We start from the raw sequence: 19,411 nt of genomic DNA on the forward strand, positions 1-19,411 counted from the left end.
GTATTTGCTATATTATTTCTACCAACTGCATCTGAGGATGTGGGGTGCAACCCACGAAAGCTTATGCCTACTGAAATTAAATTTGTTAGTCTTTAAAGTGCTACAGAACTCTCGTTGTTTCAACCTAACAACAGAAGACAATAATTTTTGCCTCATGCCCTATAGACTGCCTGGAATTATTACTGCTCAATGTGGTAAACGGGCAAAAAATCAGGTATGTGTATATATATATGTGTGTGTACACACACACACACACGAATGCAAAAGTTTTAAATGACCAGAGACTTCCAGTAAGCCTAAGCAAAACATTTGACCAAGTCAAATCAAAGCAAAGATGGAAAATTTTTAAATGAATATCATGAACATACCTGTTCAGTCTTTTAGACCATTGGACATAGGCCTTTGTTTACTGATGCCCCAGGCTTGATAAATCCAACCTATATGTAAATACAGTGGTGTTGCCAACGCCCATGATTTTATCGTGTGTCTCATTATGTGGTGCTTTTCTTAAAACCCCAGTTCCGGGAGTCAAGTGATTATGGGAGAATCGTTGCTTTCATTCAAAAAAGTATGTTTCTGGCCCTCATGGCTGTGGAGAAAAGCTTGAAAATGTGACCTGAATGCACTCAAAAGACTCAAAAACCAGAAGACAAAAGAAAAACGACCCCCAAATTCAGTGTACTTTAAAATCACATGTTTTAAAGTCAATCTCATGATTTTAGACTGGTTGTGGTTGGCCATCCAAATACAGCATTCTTCCTCAGTCTATTAAAAGCAAACAGCTTAAGAGTGGATGACTAACCTCTGTTTGGACTGTGATGTACTGCAGTGGATCGGTGCTGTTTGGTGGGAGCGACAAGGGTACTGTGTTATGTAGCATTCACCTGTCTAAGTTCCTTAGTAACAGAATCATCTGTTTCCCACCATCTGGCAGCTGAGAATATAATCAAAATATTATGTATGGTACGAACATTTGCAAATCAATTTGTGTACCAAAGTGAGATAATGTAAGTACTGAACAATTATAACGCATTAAATCTGCTTAAATATTTAGAAGGATAAAAAGCAAAATATCCTTTACTGCATATAATAAAATAATAATGAAAACCATTAATAGTAATAACCGTTTTATTTCTAAAGGGCTCTCTTCTTGCCACCTCTTGATAAGTTGTTTAGGGCAGGGCACTGCATAAAGCCTCAGATGCCACAGAGATGGGTGTACTGTAGAAATCTAAGGAGAACAGTACAACAAATAATAATAACCTATGACCAGTTGAAAAATGGCACCTACCGTAATTTGGTTAATCAGAATTAGTTGGTACAATTCATTTTTTAGTCTGAATAATTTCAAGGCCCTGCTCCCATTAGAGACAAGAGCTGATGTCAATCTCAGCAGGACTGAATGATCAAATCAATAATGAGTTTCTATTGTACTACTACTTATCATTCAGCTATCTAGCCTTCATTAACGAGGCAGGGCTAATGTCTTCCTATTTGCCTGTACAGCATCTACTGCAATGGAGTGATGATGCCTGTTTGGTGAATCTGGGGGGGGCCCCATCCATGTGTGTAAAGTTAAGTATGGCTAGAATCTTCAGAAGGGATTCAGCAATCATAATCAAGGTTAGATGTTCAAAAGAGCTCAGCTCCTGTTTAAGGCACCAAAATGCGTGGCCAGATTTGCAAAAGAGTTGGGAGTGCTGGGTGCACATTTGCTGCAGAGTTCCTGTGAAATTCTGGTCCTTGCCTAGGCGCCAAAATGGGAGCTAAGCTTTTCTGAAAATCTGGCCACGATTAAGGTGCTAGTCACTTGACAATGTGGCTCTATTAAGTAAGTGTGCAGAATTGGGGAGTTAAGATTGCTAAACTCTTCAAGGAAGAAACTGTACAGCAGAGAGTCCACTGCTTGTGCTTAAAAAATACACATGTAGTTAATGGGAGTTCTGCATCAGAAAGACTTGCTAGATCAGGCTCCAAATTTGAATATAAAACTAATAATCCCCAAATGGTAAAATATAAAAAATGAATACTCATATACAGTACTGTTATTTTAAAATATGTACAGCTGGCTGCCCCTCTCTCCATGTTATGTGGGCAACTTGAATTTTTCATACCATCAAAAATAATCATAAGCCAGTTAATGTCTGGAAAAGATTTACCTGCTGACTAACTAAAGCTTCCAGCTGCTGTTCTAATTTTTCTGTTTTATTTTCTCATGTCTTTCTACTCTGAAGGAGAGAAGTCAACAGCTGGAGTCACACAAAAGACCTGATTGATGGCTGTAGGACCCAGATGGCAAACTCTAGAAAATGTTGCTGGCAGATATCTTTACTGCTGGAACAGTTTGTTTTTTTCCACTGTTCCCTTAGCTTAGGCTTTTACTAAATGTTGAACAGTCATTTCTTGGCTAATTCCATTCAAGCTGCATTTGGATCTTGCTGGGATGGCTTTGGCCTCATAAAATTCATTGTTTATATTCACTCTTGATCATGAAGAATTTGCCACCTGATATGCTCTCATATTCCTCTGACTGCTTCAAGATAGCTGCCATCGAGGGGATGTTTTAACTTTACTTTTATTGCAGAGAAAATTCTTCCATAAAAATGGTGTCACATGCTATTTATGCACCCTGTTCATTTTATGTGGGTTATTTATAGGACTCTGAGAGTTTTGAAAGGCTAGTGCTCTCTCTTTATTTAACAGGTCTCTCAAGTCAGGACCATGCTGTAAGGCACTAGATAAAATCCCTGAGAAATATTTTCATTTGCAAAGTCTTCCTCCTCAACTCATCTCATTCTCAGCTAAAACTTCAATTCGTGTATTTTTATAGAAATATGGGAATCTTTCAGGCTTCCTCTTCTCATCCTGGGCCTTATGGGTGAACAATGTCTATCCAAGCAGAATAAGGTGTCCTGTAGGAATTTGTTCACCCAGGTTTGAATCTCTTTCAGACAGGTCATTTCAACCATGTATTTTATATTGTGTAAAATAGCTACAGTTTTAAGATAAGCATGCACTTCATCTGCTCGATGGGTGGCTCTCTTCTCATTGAGTCAATATTTTACTAATACCACAGCATAGGACTAGAAGCTTTATATTGCTGGAGGTGCTGTTTGTCAGAGTAGGCATAAAAGTCTTGTTAATCTGTGGTCCTGAAAATGCCATGGCACATTTTCCACAAATTGGTGTATTCGTAGGTCCTACCCATATTTCAGTCTGGGTAATTTCATTCTACCTATTAGTAACTACCACAAATTCCAGATGAAAACAGTGTTCTTTACTTCTTATCCTGGACTTTTATGCAGTATTATTGTGTGCTGTTTAACTTCTGACAAGTTCCACCACAGAGGTGGCTGCACTTCAGTGGTGTTTCTTATTTATCTAATTTGTAGAGTGTTTTGGGATCCTTTGAGATGAAATGCACAAGCCTGGAGGCTTAGAATTCCACCTATCCTGCGTCTTTAGCTTTTTTTAAAAATAGGTAATTAACGTTCTTTAATGGCACACTTTATAGGACAGGTGGAATTTAAAGCACCAGGAATATTTACAAATGCGTATTTTAGATAAAATTATTGTACAGACATATAAGTTAACTCCTAGCAACTGGTCCAAGTTTTACAGACCAACAAAAGGGATCACCCTTTGGTTATTTGGTAATTGTTAAATTTTCCCTGTAAATTAAAGTTGAAGGGCCAGACTCAGACTTGATGTGCAAAAATTCCATTGACCTGCTGGCCAGAACCTGGCATGAAAACTATAGACACATCTTTCAGTCCATTTACATCAGAAAAGGCATGAATCAGCTGTCATTTTCCTTCACCCTTTCAGTGACTTAGGATATATGATATACATTTTGGGAAGGGCACTCTGGCATCCCTAGATCTCAAATATTAAATAAAATAGAAAATAAGAATAAAGAGTAAGAAAATTAAAAAAAAAAGAAAGACAAGTCACTAGGCAACCATGAGAAATGAAGCATGAGAATGCTAACTGGCAGCAAAATAAAATAATTTTGGACTATTGGCATCCAATTACCTGATCTAAAGCCTGCTAAAATCATTAAGGCTCAAATCCTCAACATTATTTAGGTACCTAATTCCCATTGAAACCAGTGGGCCTAAGAGTCCTTCCATTGATTTTAATGGGCTTTAGATCAGGCCATAGAATTTATGAAGTATAAGGATAGTTATTATAAGATCATTTTTACCTTTGGACATGATGCAGGAAGGAGTGATTATTATCTTGTTAAACTCCTCCCTGCAGAATCCCTTTGACAATGAAAATTAAAAAGCTATTTCCATTGTATATATAGATATCTACAAGGTATTATATAGTCAAACCCTGAAGAACAATAAAGAGTTATATTGTCTTATGATCTTCACAATTTTTATCTTTGGTTCTTTTTGTGGAATTGTAGGCAAAAATAAAAGATACTAAGTTTATTTAGGATATAGAGGTGAAAAAATAGGTGTATTAATGAATACTGTAACTCAGAGCCTACAGGCCTCAGGCTGTAAAATATTCAGCTTAGCCATACAAGGCCTTAGGCCTGAAACAGGTTGGCAGTCAAGTGTAAGATTATGGTAAAAGATGAGTTAGTGGTTCCAAACTGTGGATCATGACCCCAAGTGGAATTGTGCCATCAGCAAATAGGATTGCTGCAATGCCCAATGTGTGGACAACACCATTTTGCTCAGCACTACATGACTTCACGTATACAGTGCATGCAAGATCATGATGCAGACATATTAGGTCGTGCTGTGCAGAGGACACCATTTAGTACAGCAAAATGGCATCCCACATGCGGCTTGACGTCACAAGTATGGTGCATGCAAGGTCACAGAATGTGCAGAAGATGCCATTTTGGTCTTCAAAATGGCATCCTCCATGCTGTCTGGGGTCATGGGAGGAAATAATTTATTAAAAGGGGGTTGTGCTGCCAAAAAGTTTGGAAACAGCTGTATTATGTGCTGATGTTTGGAAAACTACATAGTTATAGATTAGAAAGTACGCCACAATGTGCAGTTAATACGCCAAAATGCCTGGGATTCTATAATAACCTCAAATTGCTATAGTAACTCATTGACATAGATCTTAATGAGAATAAGAGGAACCAAGGAGATAGCCATTGAAAAATGGGGCACCCCTAAATTAGTGAGGTGTAGAAGTATGGATAAGGAAAAAGGGGTTGGAATCCTTATCCATATATATGAGCCTTAGTAGTCATAAGCATAACTCAGAATAAAAGGTGTTGCATGGCCTGTGTTCTGGGGGAGCCTATGGAGAGACTGTAGGATGGCCACCACTGGTGGTGATGGTAATAATGATGAAGATGATGATGAGGAAGGTAATGACACACACTCCAAGATTCCCCCAGCAGGAGATGTGAATGATGCTAGTCATAGGGTTTAACACTTGTTCTCTCTCTCTCTATCTGCTCTTGTATTTCATGTTTGTGGAACTGGTTATTTATTTAGTAAGATTCTTAATAAAAGGACAGTTGAGAACTTCTAAGTACATCAGCTGTGGGCTTTGTTCCTCATGTGGTCCTAGAGTCTCCAAACATAATGATAATCCGAAGGGTGATTCTCACCCTGCTAATCCTGATACTATAGTTGTTCAAGAAGTTGAACTCTTAATCCAGGTCACTGTAATGAAATATAAAACATTTATCAATAATCAATACATTAATCCAGAAACTAATATGGCTACAGAATATAGCAAAAATATCATGATGTGGGTCTTTCAATATAATTTAACTTTTAGGCTACGTTTACACTGACAGTGGCAAAAACGCCACCGCCAGATCGATCTTTCAGGATCGATTGAGCGGTCAGTGAGACCCGCTCAATCGATCAGGAAGTCGACAGAGTAAGTCCACCCCCTCAAGTAGCGTAGCACTGAGTCGACGGGAACAGCGCAGTGTGAACAGTGCGCAGAAGGGAAGCTGAGCAGTCGATGTCAGTTACGCAAACTACTCTGTGTAGTTTGCGTAACTCCCATCAACTGCCGCCGAATCACGCGGTTAGTGTGAACCAGTCCTTAGTTATGTTGTAGCATCAAAGAGCCACTCTCATTGTCAATACAAACACACAGATTAGGTTCTTTGTTTTCTGTTTTGATTCAATTGTTAAAGAAAGATGATTTTTGTGAAGAATTCTGGTCAAAAAACGTTTAATCTGAAATCCATCACTGTTACAAGTTTCCTGAACTAAAAATGAAGGTTTTAACAAGTTTAGGTTGCCTTTCTTTCTTTCTTTCTTTGGTAGAAGAATAACATCTTTTTTCCATCTATTGAAAATTTCTTTTCTATAAAGCATCTTGTTTCCATATTATTATTAACACCAGTTTTATTCTAATAATGGACCCTTCCATTCTTGTCAGTTTCCCTGATGAATTAAGAGATAAGAGGAATTGGATCTTAAAAACAATACTGATCCAGTACTGGATCTTGCAAGCAGAATAAACAGAAGGGGGAAATTCCACATTTTGTGAGGTACTTGGGAAGGAAAAGAGTAGATATTTTTGTAGCAGGTTTGAACAAATATGACGGCTTAGACGTTCTGTACTGTCAGAAGAAGTCCCACTGGAAAGGATTAGTGAGGGTAATGCAGATGAGGCAGGCAAAGGTGCAAAATGCTGTAAATACAGTTTATCACATGGTTTTAGAAATTTATCACATGGATTTCAAAATCACATATATGGTATAAGTATCTATAAATGTATAGCTATAGACAAACATAAATCTTTCTCTCTATATATACACACACTGAAATATTCTGACAATGTCCTTGAGGAAGAATATCTGGTGTCACCATGTTACATAGCACTTGTTTCCTTTTAGATTATTCAGGATCCGTTTAGACTGAATTTTCTGCCATTCCCTGTGATCTTTTATCTAACACTCTTACCTGTGTTAATGCATTCATCATTCTCTATATATGCTGCCATCCCTATTTTATTGTCACTCTCCCCAGCACATTGTTTGCATCCATCCTATGGTATTCTTATTCAGTGCCCTGTCACAGCTTGAAAAATATATAGTTTGTTATTCATTCTTTGTAGATTTTGTTGGGCTTTTTCCATATTGACTTCTTAGGTTCTTATATTCCAATCTCTTACTACTAATAATAAATTCTAATGCTACAGTCAATTTTATTTCCAGTAGAGAAACCTATCATTGCTTTGTCTCTTCTTGCAAATCTCACTAACAGAGTTTTACATAGCAAACTTGAAGTAAAAATCAATGTTTGGAAAGCTAGAGTTTATAGCTTTGTTCCTACATGTAGTGAGGCACAGTGGCCTCTCTCCAAGCCAGAAGGGGAGGAACCACTCTCTGCTCACTGGTAAGTGGAGCCAGGCTGGGCCTGGTCCTCATGCCAGAAGCTGAGAGGCGGGGCAGGAAGTATAAGAGCTGGGGCCTCTGATTCAGTTGGGTGATGGCCAGGGAAGAAGACAGACATCTCTAGTCTGAACCTGGCCTCTGGCTCTGCTAATGAGCCGGGTAGTGCCCTGACCCTAGAGGAGAGCGAGTGCAGGGAGGAGCTGCTGGGACTGCCAGCTGCCATCTACCCGGAGAAGACTGAGTGTCGAGGCGAACTGCCAGGATTGCTGGCTGCCAAATACCCAGAGGAAATGGAGGACCCTTGGACTACAGAACTCTCTTCCTGAACTGTGGTAGGATGTAGCCCAGGGAAGCCAGACTTCAGTCCAGTTTTGCTGTCAGAGCTCAAGTCAGCATGTTTCCGTGAGATCCCCGCTGACCCAGTGGCGGATCCCTCTGCCACTGTCAGGGCCCTGGGCTGGGATACAGTGAAGTAGGGTGGACCTGTGTTCCCGTACCCCCTGCTGCCAACCCCACTGCTGGGGAGGCAGCCTCCCCACCTTAGGCCTAATGGCCTGCTCACTGCTCTGCCCTGCCCAAGGGCCAGAGCTCCCTAGATTGATTACAGCTCAACCTTGCCTGAGGGCCTGAGCCCCCTAGTCTGATTATTGCTCCGCCCTGCCAAGAGGGTCAGTGTCTTTAATTTGTGATCTGCCTCACCCAAAGAGCAAAGGCCCGAGCCTGTTGATTTGCTAATTCCCTGGCTACGTAACTGTGCTTGCTGTGACGTGGTGAGGTGGAGTGGCCTACCTCCGAGCCAGAATGGGAAAGATGACCACCAACACAAGGACATTACAATTTTTAACTTTCCTTATTCGGGGGAGGACAACTAAGCACTCTGATCGACGACAAAATGATTTTTACTGTATATACCTTATTACACTTACCTTTCCTTTATATTGGTTGATTTTTATAGTGATTAAATGTGTTGGGGCAAAATGTTTATAACTATACATGAAATTTCTATTATGACATTCCACTGTGCAATCCAGACCCGTGAGGGGCTGTGTCACCCTTGCCCTGCAAACGTGGGTGCCTCACAATGCTTTGCTGCTGTTGCTCCCACCTGGGCTGCTCACAAACAGCTGCCAGCATACAGGTTAACACCTGAGTGTCTGTGCATATCTGCAGCCTGCCAGCTACACATCAGTCACACTCTGGTTTCCACCAACCTCCATCAACCACTTGAGCTCAACACATTCCCAGTCCTGGATTTTCCCCCAAAATATGTGTCCTGCACTGTGCAGATCTCTCCTGGACCAGTCCATTTCGGTCCATTGCCCCTCTAAGGGGATCAATATGTAACAGCTTGCTACCCTAAATGGGGTTACTGACACAGTTCACAACACTGGATTAGTTATGATTAAAGAATAAAACAAGTTTCTTTAACTACAAGGAGATAGGTTTTAAGTGAGTACAAGAATAAGGTATTAAAGTCAGAAATGGTTACAAGAGAAATAAAGATAAAACACTTCCTAGTAATAAAAATAAACCAACTAGACACGGATCAACGTGAAGTCCCTTACAACATGTTTCCAGTAACATTGCTGACCAAATTCTCAGGCCAAAATCTGCTCCCAAAGTCCAAAGGCTGTTTCTTTTGTCTTCTCAGGTGAAGGAAAGAGAGACAGCTAGGGGAGAGAACTTGGGGGTGTTTTTGCCCTTCATTTTTACAGTTCAATCATCCTTTGAAATGCATTTTCCCGTGGGTTACCCCTAGATAATTAGAACGCCTTTCCTGAAACAACTTCCTGACCTCCCTGTTGTCCTGAACAAATGGCTCATGAAACTTCAATTCCCCCTGAATCCTTTACGGCATGTCACTGTCATTAGTGCCTATGTGCCTACACTGACCAGCCCAGAGGAAAGCAAGGAGCAGTTCTGCTCCAACCTGGATTCCATCTTCAGATCAACTCTTGCATATAACAAACTCATCCTGCTGGGAGACTTCAATGCTAGAGTTGGTAGAGACAGCAGTGTCTGGAGAGGTGTGACAGGATGACATGGAGTGGGAAAGATGAACAGCAATGGACTCCTCCTCTTGGGTAAATGTCAAGAACTGTTGACTCATCACTTCCACCATCTTTAGGCAAAATGATGAATATAAAACGAAAGGTATGCACTCATGGTCCAAACAATGGCACCGGATCGACTATGTTATCACGCGCCAAAGAAACATCCACAATGTCAGAATTACTAGAGCCATGCATGCATGGAATGGTGGACAGGTCACAGATTGGTAAGAACAGTGCTCAATCTGCACATAGTCTCCTCACAGTGCAAGCATCCCAAGCTCAATGGCCTCCAACATAGCAAAGCTCAAGCACAACAACTATCAGGTCCAGTTTCAGCAGTCACTTGATGACAGGCTTTTTTCATGCCCACCAATCACTGGCAACCCAACAAAAAAATGGAACCAGTTCAAAGATGTGATTATTGACGCAGCTAAATCAGTGCTGGGGCCAATGAAAAGAGTACACCAGGATTGGTTTGATAAGAACAACAGGAACATTTCCAAATTCCTAAATGACAAGCAGAAGGCATTTGTTGAATGGCAGAATGATTTCACTAACAAGATAGGGTTAAGTGGCTACAGAGCAAGGCCCAGTTTGAACTGAGGAGAATGCAGGAAGAGTGTTGGGAGAGGAAAGCTGCAGTCGTTCAGTATTATGTGGATAAGAACAATGCAAAGATGTTATTTGACTCTTTCAAAGCAGTCTACGGACCATCTAAATATGGCACAGCTCCCCGCATCAAAGACAAAGAGGAAATCATATAGAGATGTACTGAACACTTCAGTAGTCTACTCAATAGACCATCCACAGTTGATTAGCATGTCTGAGATCAATTATCCGATAAACCCATCAAAGAGGATCTCGCTCTCCCTCCATCAGTTGAAGAGGTCATGAAAGCCATCAAACAACTGAACTCTGGCAAAGTGTCCAGAAAGGATGGCATTCCTGAAGAACTGTAGAAAGTAGCAGGCCCAAAGGTTATCAAGGTGTTTTACGACATCCTGAGTAGCATTTGAGAGGAAGAAGAAATGCCAAAAGACTTCAAAGATGCTACTATTGTATCACTGTTCAAAAACAAAGGCAGCAAAGCTGACTGCGGAAACTACAGCGGCATTTCTCTCCTCTGTACAGCAGGGAATAGTGTTCTCTAATGATGACTCTTCCGATGCAGTCAAATCTTGAATGGCGTGAAGCAAGGCTGCATACTTGCTCCAGTGCTATTCAATCTGTTCTTTGCCTGTGTCCTCAGCCATGCCACATGGTACTTGGATCAGGGATGTACATCCACTACTGACTCATTGCCTCTCTCTTTGATCTTTGAAGACTCAATGCTAAGACCAAGATGCTAGAGAGACTTGTCATTGAGGCACTTTTTGCAGATTACTGAGCCTTGATGGTCCATAGAGCAGGATGACCTTCGGGTCATTGTTGATAGGTTTTCTGAAGCATCCCAGCACTTTGGCCTCACCATCAGTCTTGGTAAAACAGAGTTCTTGTTCCAACCAGCACTTCATTTCAATGCCCCAGCAAAAGCCATCTTCATCCAAGGCATATAGCTGAAAAAGGTGGATCAGTTCAAATACCTGGACAGCATCATCTTGAGTGACAGTCCCCGGGATAAGGAAATTTTCTCCAGAATCAGTAAAGTTAGCCAGGCCCTCTGCCAGCTCCGAACAAAAGTCCTTAATCAACACAACATTTGTCTTTCCACTAAATTGAAGATCTACAGTGCAGTGGCTCTAGCATCTCTCCTTTATGGATCTGAGATTTGGACTCTTTACAGATAGCACAATAAAAAGCTTGAGCAATTTCACATGTGCTCTCTCCATTAAAAAACGAGCATTTGTTGACAAGACAAAGTGACCAATATTAAAGTCCTTGAGAGAGCAACACAACCAGCATTGAGAAAATGTTTTTGAGAGCACAACTTAGGTGGATTGGACATGTCATCAGAATGGAAGATCACCGTCTCCCAAAACAGATCTTATATGGGGAGCTGGGGCAGGACAAAAGAAAGAAGGGTCAGCTGTATAAGCATTTCAAAGATAACCTGAGGAGTAGTCTTCAGTGAGCTGGCATCAGTCTCAGAGAACTTGAGCAAGTGGTTCAGAACAGGACTCACTGGCGGTCTCTGACAAGATCAGCATGTAACAGGTTTGAACAGGATGGATGAAATCGTCTCCAGGCTGCACGTAAAATGCTCCATAATGCTGCATCATCAAACATCACAGATATGGACCTCCCATGCCCTCAGTGCAGCCGAATCTATGCATCAGGGTTCAGACTACAGAGTCATATATGTAGCCATAGATGAGAATTGCGACAATATCATCTTCATCGTCAGCGATGGACTACTGACAACACCACCACCCCTAGATAAAGTTCATTCCCGTTGTGAGAATGGAGACATGGAGTCTGGTAGTCAAAGATGTTTCATGCCATTTTTTGCTAAGATGCAAATCTGTTTGTTCCTGCCCCCCTTCCGTGCCAAACAATGGCCATTTGACAGGTGATTGTCCATCAGCTTTGATGACACCTGGCTAGCGGTGTCTGCTTGCCCTTTGTCTTGAAGAAACAGGTTTACTCACTCCCCAGACTTGTCTGTTAAACACACTTAAGTCATGATTTCAGCTTATGTTCATAAATGTACATATAATGTTGCTACATACATTTCACCATGTTTCAGTAAGTTATTAGTTTTCAAATTATACTTTACAAGGCATATTTTGTACAAAAAATATTACAATGGTGTGTAGGGTGTGAGTACAGGGGTGCATTTGGTCAGACACAGATAAACCCTGATAAATTCACTTTTGAAATCTTGGCCAAGACCCTCTTGGTCATCAGTCCTGATAATGTGTTCTCCATTACTTCAGTTACAGAGCAGTTATTTTTATGTTACTAATAAATCTTGAAAGTCAGTGATTACAGTGTAGTTGTTCACAAGATAATTGTCCCGATAAATAAAATGTGATTTATTTAAAGGCTATTTTTATTTCTCTAAGAATTTGCTTTTTTCCTCTAATCATGACATTTATTTAATTAGTCTTATTTTTTGCATCTAAAGAAATAAACCCTAGAAAATGATGGACTTCTATTATGTGACATTTTCATGAAACTCGTTTGTGTGATTGATACAAAGATGAATAATAAGCCAGGTAATGCCAATATATTAACAATGCCAATATGGCTGTCACGTATATTCTACAAAGCATACGTCAAAGAAAAACGCTGGCATCCTTTGTGTTGAAATATCAGCTGAGTTAAAGGATTCACGATGAACCATTTGTCTTTTACCCTAACCCCACCAGTTCTGCCAGCAATTCTCGGTGTCTGCCAAAATGAAAAAGGGATAACTGCCAAGGGGATGGATTTCAAAGTGTGATTTTTTTTGTTTTGTTTCAGTTTCTCTTGGTCTTAAAGATATTTTATTGCCTAGAAAATCAAGCAAGTTGAATATTAACGTAAGTTAATCAGGAAAGCTGTCAGCAGTGAAAGCCCCACTTTTTTTGAGTCTTTCATCAAAATGGAAGGAAGATTCGCAAACATACGTTGGCCTGGTCTTCAACAGAGCTCTCAACGTCAGGAATTCAAAACCATAGAGGGTTCAGGAGATGCAAGATGCCCAGAAGTCCCGCTCCAGAGTATTAAAGGGATCAGTTCAACCACAAATTGGCTGGAGAGGGAAGGTTGCCAGGAGAGGTGCTGATTAAGTAAACTATGAAGCCCTGACTGAAATGTAATGCTGCTCTCCCTCAACGTAACCCCTTAGGGAAGATGGATGTAGAAATGTTTGCTGAGGTGTATCCTATCTCTAGCAGGCCTTGCTGGCTTGTGAGGTATAATTTGCATCAGTCTAAGTTATCAGGAATGACTCAAACCACTAGACAAAAAGAGGGTTTTTTGGGTTGTTTTTTTTTTTTTTTTTTTAAGCACAACTGTAGAAGTGTGCTGGACAGAGCTATGAAATTTCTAGGACAATGTAAAGCAAGTAACAATTTGTGTTCTATTTCTCCATATACAAAGTGTAAACAGATAGTCAGTCAGACTGAATCACTTTCACTTTAGATAAAAAGAACAACAAAACAAGGGTAAGCATAAATGTTCTATAACAGACTAAACAGCGTGCATATTTCCTCCATTATCAGTCTGCACTGTAATGAATGCAGAATGGCTGCCAGTTTCTGCAGACAGCAGCCCTTAGCTGTAAGGGGCAGTACACAGAAACACTGGCTAGGGAAACTGTGTTTAAACCATGTCAACTCAAACCATATTCATAATATGTTTAAAGCAGACATACCAACATAGGACTGAATTGACCCCACCTCTGGAAATAATTATGGGAAGGATCTGGAAGGATCAACATGTTGCTGTACCTACAGGAGCTCCATTGGCTACACATGCCCTGAGGACCTAGCATGGTTCCCCAGCTCAGGGATTACCTTTTCCTGGCAATTTCCCTGGGGCCAAGCTGTGATGGGGGAACAATGTGTGCTCTTCCCCATCAAACAGGGTGACCAGATAGCAAGTGAGATAAATAGGGACAGGGGTTGGGGGGTAATGACCTATATATGAAAAAAGCCCTGAATATCAGGACTGTCCCTATAAAATCAGGACATCTGGTCACCCCTACCATGAAACATGGGTCTAACCTACTCCTTGATCTTGGCCTCCTTCCCCCCATCATTCATTTTCCACTTATTTCCCTCACTTGGCTCCTACATTCATGGAAGACTCTCTGTGGGAGTCCCAGGAAAGGGGTGGGAGAACAATGCCACAGCAGTGCCCAATCACCACTTCCATGTGACAGGGAGTAGGTCTGGTGCAGATGGAATCCCTTCTCTGTGAATCGGGGGTGGGTAGTGAAGATGATCTGGGCCAGAGCCTTTTTTTCTAATGTAGACAGAACCTTTTATGTCTGACAAAAATTATGAGCAAGGAAAGCCTCAGGCTCTGAATCTCGGGTTGCATGAGGGAATAAATCCAAGTTATTTTGCAGGGAGTAAAATTAATCTTTACCTCCCTCCCTCTTTGTATTTTTGATAACTTCGGTTTGCAGTAAAATTACACATGCTGTTAATTAATACAGATATTCCAAATGACGAGCGTCAGAACCATAAATGATCCTCAGGCAAAATCTTTTGACAAGTGTCATATTTAAGAGCAGGCTGCCGTGTAAAACACTGATGTCAACTTTTTTTTTTTTAATTTTAATTTAGCATTTATGTCACATTCTACTTGTGAGTGAAATATCAGAGCAATATTGCAAATAAAGTACATTTTCACTGTCTTCATTGCAGCTGTTTCGGGGTTCACCATTATTATCCTAAAATTTTGTACTACTGCTCACAAAAGGGTCCAGAGTAGCTCTATTATACAAACAGTCCAATGACTGTTAACTACTCACATTACAAGTCCCTTTGTCCATTCCACAGCAAACAAAATGGATGATCTGGAGTTTTCAGCTATTCAACATTTAATGGCAGGGTTTTTCTTTTTTTTTTTTTATAGTTCACCTATCATACTCATGTGCAATCGAATGTGTCTTCCATATACTGTTCTTGCCAACTCTGTCTCCAGCAATTATCCTTTTCTAGTACTCCATTGCAAAACACCTGCCAACAATATGAAATTTGCAGGTGGTAGCTACAAAGCATTGCTTTTTTTCTTATGTTTGCAGGCACCCTATGGTGACAACTGAGGGTACATCTACACTGCAATAAAACCACCATGGCTGTCCCGTGTCAGCTGATGGGGGCTCATGGAGCTCCGGATGTGGGACTACAACACTGCAGTGTAGATGTTCAGGCTTGGGCTGGAGTTCAGGCTCAGGGACCCTCTTCCTTTGCTAGGTCCCAGAGTCCAGCCTCCAGCCTGAGCGTGAAAGTCTACACTGCAATTTTATAGCCCCACAGCCCGAGCCCCGTAAGCCTGAATTAGCTGACGTGGGCCAGGCAGGTGAATTTTATTGCAGTGTAGATATACCCTGAACGCGATGGCTCTGACCACCTGAAATGGAGGCCATGATACAGGGCAGGGCAACTGAACTGCTGCCTCCATTTGCTATTGATCCAGATGACTGGTGAATACTCTTTCCCATTTTTTTCCATGTGGAGGTGGGTAGTAAAGCTGCTACATTCAAATGCAGAATAATTTCAAACTACGTGTTGATGGAATTAGACGGCCTTTGCCTTTCTTTAAATAATTTTCTTCCTCTAACCCTTCCCTAAAAATTAGATTTTTTTTTAGTAGCTTAAATGTAGTGCGACAATTGTGGACAGGAATTTTCAGCTAAGACTGGATAATTATTGATCCTGGGGATGAGAGCATAACCTCCAGTTATTAGTAAAATATAATGCTTCTCCTAAAATGTGCCATTGCTTATGACTTTTCAAACTGACAATAATGTGCCTGTATAGATTAAAGCTCTCTCTCCTCCCCCTCCCCCCACACACAAAATCATCATAGAAATTTAGGGCTATAAGGGTTCGAGAGGTCATCTAGTCAATCCCCCCTAAACTGAGGCAGGATTAAGTATACCTAGACTATCCCTGACAGGTGTTTGTCTAACCTGTTCTTAACAACCTCCAATAATGGAGATTCCACGACCTCTCTTGATAACCTATTCCAGTACTTGATAACTACAGTTAGTAAATGTACCTAATATGTAATATTTGCCTTTCACAACTGCATCATATTGTTGGTTCACATTTAATTTGTGATGCATGATAACCCCCCAGCTCCCTTTCTGCAGTGCTACTGCTTAGCCAGTTTTCCCCCATTTTGCATTTGATTTTTCCTTCCTAAGTGTAATACTTTGCACTTGTCTTTATTGAATTTCATCTTGTTGAGTTCAGACCACACATGCTGGAGATATCCATGTGAAAAATTGCAAAACCATGTGATCATCTGCATTTACAATACACCTTTGTCAGCCTCAGATAAATTCTGCTGAGTAATGCACCTCTCTTGGGACTACTAACATCCAAACCTATGAGCACCTTCAAGCATCTGCCATTAAAATAACCCAGCAATCTCAGAGAGACGTTTCTTCCCTTGTGTCCCATATATATGGTATTTCTCCTTCCCTCCCCCACCATATTACACTGGTTTGAAATGTCCATCCATAGCTTTGACCAGAAGAACAGGTTTCAGTTCCATTATTTCTCATTCTCAGGACTAGAATGGTTTGAGAGAGCTAGGAAAGGGATTTAGAAGCACTTGGTTAGATTGCAAGATATCAGACCTTTAAAATCACATTTTTCAATCTGAAAAAGCTATTTTAGGTAATTTTATTAGTTACTTTCATTAGTTACCCTTTCAAAGCGTATCCTGTTGGATTCATGTACCCAGGGTTTACGGGCAGATGGATAACAAAATAGAACAAATCAAACATTTTAAAACTCTTTCAAACACTTCTGAAGTAGTTTTTCTGTAAAATATGGCACATACAGAATACATGATGCTGGGGTATGGTATAAACATTTTATTAGCACCCATTTGGGATAATGTATGATTTCACCACTCCTGAGTAATACAGCCATCCCAAATTCTTGTTTATATCACACTGCCATGTATTTTATGTGAGCGTCTACATTTTTGTGGACATGATTATACATATTCCCATACTATTTATTACTCTACACAGACTGATAACAGTTTAATCCAGTGACAGAGGAGTGCTATTTGGGCAATTATTAGAAATGAGGACTAGGCACATAGGCCTGTACTATTCCTATAACAGACAAAACTTGGCTATAATTAATATAAAGAGATTTCATTTTGGGGGCTGCTCGACAGTTTCTGTAATTCCCCCCGGACTTTCTAGCTCCCAGGTCACTAAACACAGCCTAGGCTGTCACCATATGGGGTTTCCTAGGCCTCTTACTGCTGTCTTGGACTTCACAGTCATGAAGGGATTACTGACTAGAGCTGTGCAATTAACTGATTTTTTGGTGTGCTGGTAGTTCTGAAAAAAGATGTAAAATGTTTGTCGCACTGGAAAAAAAGTTTGTTTTTTTATTGGGGGGGGGGGAGAACAATTTGTGAAAGTGGCAAGAATTTGTAAAATGTTTTGATGGTCCCGATTCTGCATTTTTCGATGAAAAAATTTTGGCTGAAAAATTTCCCCCAGCTGTATTGCTGACACACTACACTTCTCTCCCATTTAAACTAATGCTAACACTAAGGCAGCAAACTATTAATGAGGAGTACATAGAATAAAATATTTCCCCCATTCAACGGGGATTAGCAGCAAACTAAACAATAATATCCATGCTGCTGTCTGTGAGGTGATTGATCACATCTCACTGATCAGTCATTGTGGAAATTTGTTAACTCTGTCAGTTGTACTTCAGAAGAGTTGTAAGTGTAAAAGTGGCTGCTTGTGGAATGGTGTCATACTTATCATCTTCCTCTTCATTCTTGGCCAGAGGCCACCTCTGACCTCTACAGGCTTTGAAATATGATGCATTTTCCATTAAAAAATATCCATTGCTCTCGGCAGTGATTAAAGAGTCTTTGAAGTCACCACACAGGGCTCCTTAAGTCTTTTCCTTGACCAAGCAGTCATGGAAGGTTCTGCTGAATACAGACCAAGCCCCACTATTTCCACAGGCACATAGGACCCAAAAGGCAGCAGAACCAATGCAATTCCACTCAGCTGGGCTGGGACTGGAGCCCAGGGCACATAGCAGGCTTGGTCCTCCTTCCCTGTGGCCATGGAGCTGTGGTTAGGAAGAGCCATGTATAGTAGCTTGAGAGGCGGGAGGTTGTAAAGCAGACGTAGGACTGGCAAAAGGTGCTGATATTGCAGGGAAACTACAGCAAGGCACAGTCAACTTTGAAAACCCAAGGTTTCAGAGCAGCACAACAGCTGTGGAAGCTACTGCAGCCCATGGTTGCGGTAATGGCTGCAGAGCAACTCACTGGTGCTCTGCTGCCTGGCATATGGTTCATTTTTCCCCTACCCCACAGCCTATTCCTGTGCAAATGCCATTTATAGTCTACAATCAAAAGCCTGGTTTAAAAGGAATTAAAGCTGGTTAAGTATGACATTCCCTCCAACGCAAAGCCTAAACTACAAGGAAATACACCTCGTAACCATACCCTCGTGCCCACATATTGCCTCTGACAGTGACAGACTCCACAGTTTCACAAGGACCTTCTTTCTGCTTCCTGTGGATAAGGAAGCACAGGACACACAATACGTGAATCTCCCTCATGGTGTTACGCAAAATCTTAATTACAATCTCAACAACATTAGCAGATATTCAAGGTTAACATATGCACAGGTTAAGCAGAGAATGTGTGCGTGAGGGAAATATGAGATTATTATTAATTTTTTTTCTTCTAAGATGAGGTGCTAATCAGAGTAAAGCGGTAAAATGTTTTGTGCGATGAAAGCTAGTGCATATGAATCTGAATACATGAGGGTAACAGATCTATCAAGTAAGAAGGTGCTATTTTTACATCATTAGCTGAATGCGTATTAGTTTTGTTTGTTTTGAATTTAAGAATGTCTTTTATTTAACATTTTTATTGTATTGTTAGTTTATTTTAAGGATCGTCGAGAGGCGCTCTAAGATGGGAGGCTGGACACTTTAGCAAGCTGTTGAGTCCAGTTCCATGGGGACTCCTTCAACACTTACATAGTGGTGGCTTGGGACCTGGGAGAAGTAAGGGCAGGGCCAGTGCAACTGTGGCTATGTGAATCCACTGGTCTTGTTCCCCTCTGCAAAAGTGGGGATGGTAGACACAAGCAACGCCGGGATACTGGAGTCCTGAGGCTGCATTGGAGGATATACTGCTGCAGCAGTGCTTGGGAACGGAAACCATAATCCTCTGAGGAATTCTTCTTCATGAATGCCTCTATTTGGGCTTCGAGGTGGGGAACAGACAGGATTTGCCTTGTCATTCAGGATCTTTTTGTAATGAAAAGTGTCATCCATGCTACATATGTTTCATGGAGGTGTGTGTTTAAGATCTGTAAATGAGTTAAGAGTTTTATTAA

At 40.8% G+C, this 19,411-nt stretch overlaps 1 long non-coding RNA gene across 1 annotated transcript in view; it reads right to left on the reverse strand.

The window, feature by feature from the left end:
- Positions 1 to 5,534: 5,534 nt before the first annotated feature.
- LOC137162097 (uncharacterized) overlaps positions 5,535 to 19,411 on the reverse strand; it is a 159,812-nt gene continuing 145,935 nt past the window's right edge. The window contains exon 3 of the long non-coding RNA XR_010922277.1: positions 5,535 to 5,648. This is a non-coding gene — a long non-coding RNA (uncharacterized lncRNA). The remainder of the gene's footprint in view (positions 5,649 to 19,411) is intronic.

Source organism: Emydura macquarii, unplaced genomic scaffold, assembly GCF_026122565.2.
Source record: "Emydura macquarii macquarii isolate MOO-44397 ecotype Brisbane River unplaced genomic scaffold, CSIRO-AGI_Emac_v2 contig_2422, whole genome shotgun sequence".
Lineage (NCBI taxonomy): Eukaryota > Metazoa > Chordata > Testudines > Chelidae > Emydura > Emydura macquarii.